Here is a 7,575-nt window from a genome sequence, read left to right on the forward strand (position 1 = left end):
TCTCCCTCCACTGTCAGCCTCTAGCCAGCAAGGCCACCCCCCCCCCATATCTGCGACTGAACATTCCACCTGCACTACTATACTTGTGACTGAACTTTCAACCTGCACTAACTCAAAACATGCACACACACACACACACACACAAGCACACTGCACTTTCTGCACTAAACCCAAACATACACACACTGACACACACACACGAACACACACACAGACGCACACCGCACCTTCTACCTGCACTAAACACACACACACACACACACACACACACACACACACACACACACACACACACACACACACACACACACACACTGCTGCTGGTGTACTTGACAGACCTTTTTAATATTTATTTTTCTTCAAAATGCTACTATTACCATGTCAGAACGCTATAAAGGACTTTTTTAAGAAAAGCACAAAAGCACAACAATACCTCTTAATGTATGTCCTCTACAAGTCTTCTGTTGTCCAGTCTTGCACTTTAAATGTCTGTATGAGCACTGTCTATGTCCATACTGTCTAAGTCCATGTATAAGTACTGTCTATGTCTATACTGTCTATGTCCTTACCTAGATTAGTCTATGTCTGTATGGGAAAGCAAGAAATGTAATTTCAAATTCTTTGTATGACCAGTGCATGTAAAGAAATTGACAATAAAACCTACTTGACTTGACTTGACTTGACTAGGGGAAATATTTGATGATAACGCATGGATAAATATTTGTAATAACATTAATTTCCCTTTCACTAGCAATAAAATCAAAGACGCAAATTTCAATTTTTTCAACAAAACCTATTTAACCCCTTCAAAAATGCACAAAATATCAAAAGATATCATAGCTGTGTGTCAAAGATGTAATAAGGCCGAAGGGACGTTTATACACATGTTTTGGGATTGTAGCCTGTTAAAAAACTTTTGGGGCTCAATACATTCATTTATTGAAGTAGTCTTGGGTAGAGATGTCCCGATCCAGGTTTTTGCACTTCCGATCCGATACCGATACCGGCCGATCGGAGTATTTAAATTGAAAGTTATCTAGCCTACTTACTTTCTTGTCACACTTAGGGCTGGGCGATATGGAAAAAAATATATATCACGAGATAAAAAAAATTTTAATCGCGATAACGATATGTATCGTATGTTTTTCCATAATCCGCCAGTTCGACGGACAGGGTCGGAAAATAAATCTGTCATTGCCTGTTGTAATGATGGAAATGTGGGCAATATTAGTTATTACCAATAGGTGGCGCCCGATGACCATAGAATGCATGAAGGTGCATCGTATCCAATGCAGCCTGTTTAGTACCTCAGAGGAAGATTACATGTTCCGTTGGCAAGCTATGTTACAATTCTCTCTAACACTGTATATGTTTCATTACTTACTCTTCATATAAAAGTACAAACTCGGCACTCGCACCATCAGCTATGATTATTTCCATAGCGAGTAACCACAGCTGATGGTGCGACGCACTCGGCAATCTACTTGGTGGGCTTTAGTGTCAAATAGTTGTCTTGACCGTAATTTAGATATTCTCAAGGTAGTAGCTTCACAAAACACATTCTGCAGACCTTTCAAGAATACATGAAGGACTTTGGACACTTCGGTTTATGTGTGGATACCCTCAACATATTACGAGGTAAGTGTGACGTTGTTTTGAGCTGTGCAAGACTTTAAAATGTTGTGTTTTTGAAATGTGTGTAACCGCCGAAAAACGATGCCCGCATCTTTCATATTGCATAGCTGATATGGCTAACGAGGCTAACGTGATGTTATCAAACTTTCTCAAAACGCATCCTTTTGCCTTGATTTTGCTCTAGAGTGACTGTATTTCATCCCAAACATGCAAAAAACAGGCAAATTTGTTCCAACTCCGGATAAATCCTTTAAGCAAAACTGTGCTCTTAGCCTGCTAATTGAACCTTCACACTTCATTGGTGCAATATGCAATTAATGAAGATTGGCCAAAAGGCTGGTCCTCTTGAGCGATGAAACTTCCCACACTAAATGACAGGTGTTTCAGTTATTTTGTCCAACCCCTGTCCTGTACATAATAGTGTAAACATCAGGGTTGAACAGAACTCAGTTCACTTTAAAGCATTAGATCCTCTGTGAACAAATGTGCAAATATTAAAGCACAAACAACTTTAAAGAGGTAGAAACATTTCAACATGTTATAGGTTGAGTGCAAGAAACACCAGTTGGTCCACTGTGTTTGGTTTCAGACATGACCTCTTGCAGGTGATGATATTTCCACTTGCACTGAATGCCCTTTCCGATGCAGAGCTAGTTGCCGGAATGCATAGATACTTTCTGGCAAGCCTGGCCACAGATGGGAAAGTAACCTCGTGCTGCTTCCACCATTCCAGTGGGTCTGCCTCCGAGTCAGGCCCAGGTGCCTGGAGATACATACACAGCACGAAAAGGGGGATTTGTGACAATGAACTCGTCCCAAATCGTCCACGGAATTGCCTAACTTTCGTCTGATTTTGAGCGCTTGAGAGAATGCGAAATTAACAGTTTTGGTGACACTAAAGGGCTCTGCATACTTCACGTGCGCACTTTGTCGCGAGTGGCGCGAGAACCATTAATGACGTCATCACTTGCGACAGACTATTCATACTTCAAAAGCGCCTTGCTCGCATTGTCGGAAGTGCCCTCTGCTGTTCATGAGAGAAACGGCAGTATTTTTCGCAACTCGCAGCGTGAGTTCTACTGATGTATAAAATAGAAAGCCAAACACGGCTGCTGTAGGGCTACTGAACGTCTGACTTGTGACTTACCACATTGAAACATATATTTTTTTGTTGTAGCCTACATTGCCAGATCATTCCAAGACCATGTGAGAGCATTGTTCTGGCGGCAGAATTTATAAATAGATCGCCGAATACAACGTGCTTCTGAACAAAGTAAACAATTGTTTCACTGAACAACATTTAAAGCGATGGTTCGGAGTAGAATCACCCTAATGCCATTTGAACCGTGACACCCATCCACCTTTACACCCGAAGTGTTTTCTGCCGCAGGCTTACATCAACAGAGTTGCCTTGTTATTCGATGTTTATTCCGGTTAGCTTGACTCAAGCGCATATGGATACTGGGCACCGTCTCCAAACTTTCCCCACAAAAATAACATGTCATGACACCAAACTTCTGCAGTAGCACAAATATGGTCTGTACTCACGAAACGAAGCATTTGGAAGTTTGGAAATAGTCCAGGAGTTTATTATTATCAACACAAGCCGAATAGCTTCTCTGCTGCTAAAGCTGCGCCAACGTTACTTCCGTCATCTAAGACAAGCATGTAAGAGTCCTCAACGAAGCTCATAATATGCACAATGAAAAGTGAATTCAGCATCAGTATTGATAACAAAAATCCTTGTCTAATTGATAGTAGGTAAGATTTGAAATATCTTTTAAGTATTGCCTTGAAAATATAAGCCTTAATCACAATTCAGTGAAAACTTTTTTAACACTCTCGTCTGGAAGTTTGTTGAAGACTTTTACGGGCTTGTCTCATATGACGGAAGTAACGTTGGCACAGCTTTAGCAGCAGAGAAGCTATTCAGCTTGTGTTGATAATACTAAACTCCTGGACTATTTCCAAACTTCCAAATGCTTCGTTTCGTGAGTACAGACCATATTTGTGCTACTGCAGAAGTTTGGTGTCATGACATGTTATTTTTGTGGGGAAAGTTTGGAGACGGTGCCCAGTATCCATATGCGCTTGAGTCAAGCTAACCGGAATAAACATCGAATATCACGGCAACTCTGTTGATGTAAGCCTGCGGCAGAAAACACTTCGGGTGTAAAGGTGGATGGGTGTCACGGTTCAAATGGCATTAGGGTGATTCTACTCCGAACCATCGCTTTAAGAGAGAAGATAAAATAACTCTCTATGACATTTTATTATCCTCAAAATGATGCAGGATCCATTCTGTAGTAGCCTACAGTAGTTGTAGCCTCTCTTCGCAACTCCTGCTTTGTCTGCCTACCTACATGGTCGCTGGTGGCGCACGACAAGTTAGAAAAATCCTCGTGTGCACGACGTTGCGACACGCGCCGAATTTTGAGCTTACGACGGGGGGCGTGTCGAAATTTTAGGTCACGTGACGGCGCGCGCCATCGTCGTGAGTGAAGTATGAAGGAGACTAGCGCCACTCACGACAAGAATCAGAGCCGCGGACAGGTCTCACAGCAGGGTGTTAATGACCCAACGATTAACATGAAAGGCAATGACAGCCAGCCCGGAACGCGGACTAGCCTTGCTCTTATTGGACGAAAAAGACACGTGACTCAAAGTAAAAGAGCTGCGCTGTTGGTTAGCAGGGTCGGCAGCTACGACCTTCTATTGGTCACGTTGGATTAATTTATGCATACCGTATACAGTAAGTCCGTATAATTATGCAAAAATTATTATTACTAATATACCTAGGTTGATTTTACTTTGTATATTCACATCATTATAGACTTCACTGTGATGGGGCTTCAGAATGCATGATGTGAATTTATTGATAAAATGAAAATGAATGAAATGAAAATTAATTTTTTAAACGCTTTTAATATCACACCAAACAATGTACACACACTTAGACAGGAACCATGCATTTCATAAAAATACATAATTTAAAACTACACACATACCCTGCAAACAATATACTCTATATGCAGCGATACAGTAGCCTACTCAGGTCACAAATGTACAACTCAGAAACAAACACGCATCTCTCTCCCAAGCGCCGTTTCCGATTGGCTCCCACGTCCTAACACTGGCCGTCAGAGCATTGAAGAAATCTTAATACTCAACAGCACTCAAATTTTGCCTAGTAGAACAGGTGAGGTCAGGCATAAACGCGTTGTCCTGACCGTCTGTTACCAAGACAATGCGATGCGACACAGAAAAGACGGGCGGCTCTCCACTGCACTTTAGCCTATTTAACAGTGGAATCTTCCGACGCGAGGCACGAGTTTGGAGTTTGTTACAACAGACATGACCGCTGTAAAATAAAAACTGATCAGGCAATGCTTTGATCATGTCTTGTTAACTTTGTTGGCCACGGAGCATAGTGACTAAAAGTTAGCATCAACTTTGAAAAAGGGTCAAGTCACCATCAGAAGAAAACGGCCGTCTTGTAAAACATGTGTTTGAGTGAAACGGTAGACGGTAGGGACTTTGCGAGGCTATTTATTTAATGCCTACATATAACGTGACCAAAAATGTCTCTAAGCATTTATATAGCCAAACGTATTCGAGAAAACCTGATGCAGCCAGAGTTCAACAACTTCAATGCACCAGAAGTGAATTCGCCTTCTAGTTTGGTGCGTCACGTGTATTTAATAGAATATATGTGCATGTTCATTAAAGCTACCTTATTACCTGGAATATTTTTGAGGGCTGATATTACAAAAAGCTAGTAGGTAATTTTACTTTTCTTTTCTCTACCTACCATTCAATGTTGGGGGGGGGGGGGGGGATGAAAGGGGAAAATAAATTAAAAAATGTTAAAAAAAAATCCAATTTGGCAAAAAATAAATCAGAAAAAAAACTGAATTAGGAAAAATAAAACGGAATTTGAGAAAAATTAAAACGGATTTCATAGGCCCCTACGAGAGGTTAGGTTTGGGAAGGGCACAATTCATAAAACTCAGAAACATACAATGCTTTTTTTAAAAAAAAAGGGTTCTATGTTCCCCGCTGCATCCAAGTAGACTGCTGCCACATTGCTAAGAGCAGGTTGTTATTACACCTCTGACAGGTTAGGTTTAAGGATAGTTTTAGTCAGGGCACATACAAAAATGGATTTGAGTAAAAGTTGTCAATTCATAGTAAATACGTGGTAAATATGAAAGTAAGAGGAAAAATAGTACAGGTACAGCATTTTAGTGCAGACTATACAGGTATGTACAATATTATAAACATTGCTGTTGATTTCATGTTCTTCAGCCGACAATCATGCCAGCAGGGTCTACTGAAGGTCTCTGGTCACTGCTTCCTCGTCATACTGCAACAGGCACTCAGTCTCACTTCTGGGAGCTGTAAAAACAACAAATAAATAAATACTTCGTCATGCACCTCACATTGACATAGCAAATATATCAATAAGCAAGACATATTGAGCCCAACAGGGATAATCTTACACTATATCAGTTTTCTGTGGTCTCTTGTAAGATTGCCCATCACCATCCTGCAGGACACTACCGTCTCCCTGCCAGGATCTGTAGGATGTAAGAAAATAAATCAAAACATAGCAATGCACAGCATTGACAACTTATCTATAAAGTAGCACAAGTCATATTGACAATGTAGGCCAGGGGTGGGGAACCTATGTCTCTAGGGCCGTTTGCGACCCTTGAGGCAGTTTTATCCGGCCCCCGATATAATTTTAATGCAATTCCATCTTCACATGAAATATGACATATTTTGTAAAGGAATCTTAGAAAATACATTAGCAATACAATTAAGTTATATTCAGGGAACCTGAAGAAGGTGGTGTTTGTTTAAATGTGGCTGCCTTCAATATAGGCCTAAAGTGAAAGGGAAAATCCTGGTTTGTGTTCATAGTACGGCCCTTGGAGGACTTTTATGGCCCCTCGGATGAATTTGAAGTGGCCTTTCGAATGAGAAAGGTTCCCCAACCCTGACGTAGGCTATAGGTTAAGCTTACCCTCTTTCACTCTACTGTGCCCATTTCGGGTTGACCTCCACACGCGTCTGTAGCACAGCACACAGGATTGCAGGACACAGCATCCTGCAGGACACTGCAAAAAACACGGGGAACGAATAAATGACCTGTCCAGTTCTATAAAAAAGAAAAGAAATTTGATGCAGTGCCAGAGCTGTGGTAAAAGTAACCTTGGTTATATCATCTAGGACTAGGGTGTGTGTGAGTGTGTGAGTGTGTGGTAAATCCAGTGTTCACATTATTCAGATATGAGAATTAATTCATTAATTTTTAACTGATATCACCACATACCGATATCAGTGCCATTTCACCCTGCCAAGACACTGGACCTTCTATGATCAGGGCGTCCTCGTCATACTGCAGCAGGCACCCTGTTGTTTCTACAGCTCCTAGAAGAGAGACAAATAAATTAAATACTTCGCCATGCATGTCATATTGACATAGCAAATGTATCAATGAGCAAGTCATATTGGTCACAAAGAAGTTAATCTTAAATTCTTTCAGTCTTCTATGGCAAGACTGCTCCTCATAAGAGCTGTTAGGCCTTCAAGTGACTCGTCTTCGCCATATTATGAGACAGCAGCCTGTGAAAACATGGTAAATAGAATAACCCATTAACCTTGGGTCCTAATATAATACATGGACATAAACTAGCCTACATTATTTAGACAATGTCAGTAGACCTCCACGTGAAACAATAAGAAAAAGTGACCATGCACAATTTCAATTTCTTGAAGAGGCCAGCTACACTTATTTGTGCAACAAGTGCTCAGTGTTGCCAGATGTGTCTGACCAAATCCCGCCCAAAAGGTTCTCAAAAACCGCCAAAATGCGCTAAATTCCGCCCAAATTCAACAAATTACATTGACTTCTATGGGCCAAAAACGGCTTAA

At 41.0% G+C, this 7,575-nt stretch overlaps 1 long non-coding RNA gene across 2 annotated transcripts; it reads right to left on the reverse strand.

Annotated features, from left to right (window-relative positions):
* Nucleotides 1–5,632: 5,632 nt before the first annotated feature.
* Nucleotides 5,633–7,104, reverse strand: LOC134466631 (uncharacterized). 2 transcript variants are annotated; one of them, XR_010038355.1, is made up of 4 exons: nucleotides 6,974–7,104; nucleotides 6,665–6,758; nucleotides 6,138–6,215; nucleotides 5,633–6,033 (listed from the first exon to the last, which is right to left on the reverse strand). It is a non-coding gene; the product is annotated as an uncharacterized LOC134466631 (long non-coding RNA). The 2 variants fall into 2 exon arrangements; XR_010038353.1 differs by having other exon boundaries at nucleotides 6,138–6,758.
* Nucleotides 7,105–7,575: the final 471 nt, after the last annotated feature.

The sequence above is a fragment of the Engraulis encrasicolus genome, chromosome 16 (genome assembly GCF_034702125.1).
Source record: "Engraulis encrasicolus isolate BLACKSEA-1 chromosome 16, IST_EnEncr_1.0, whole genome shotgun sequence".
Classification (NCBI taxonomy): domain Eukaryota; kingdom Metazoa; phylum Chordata; class Actinopteri; order Clupeiformes; family Engraulidae; genus Engraulis; species Engraulis encrasicolus.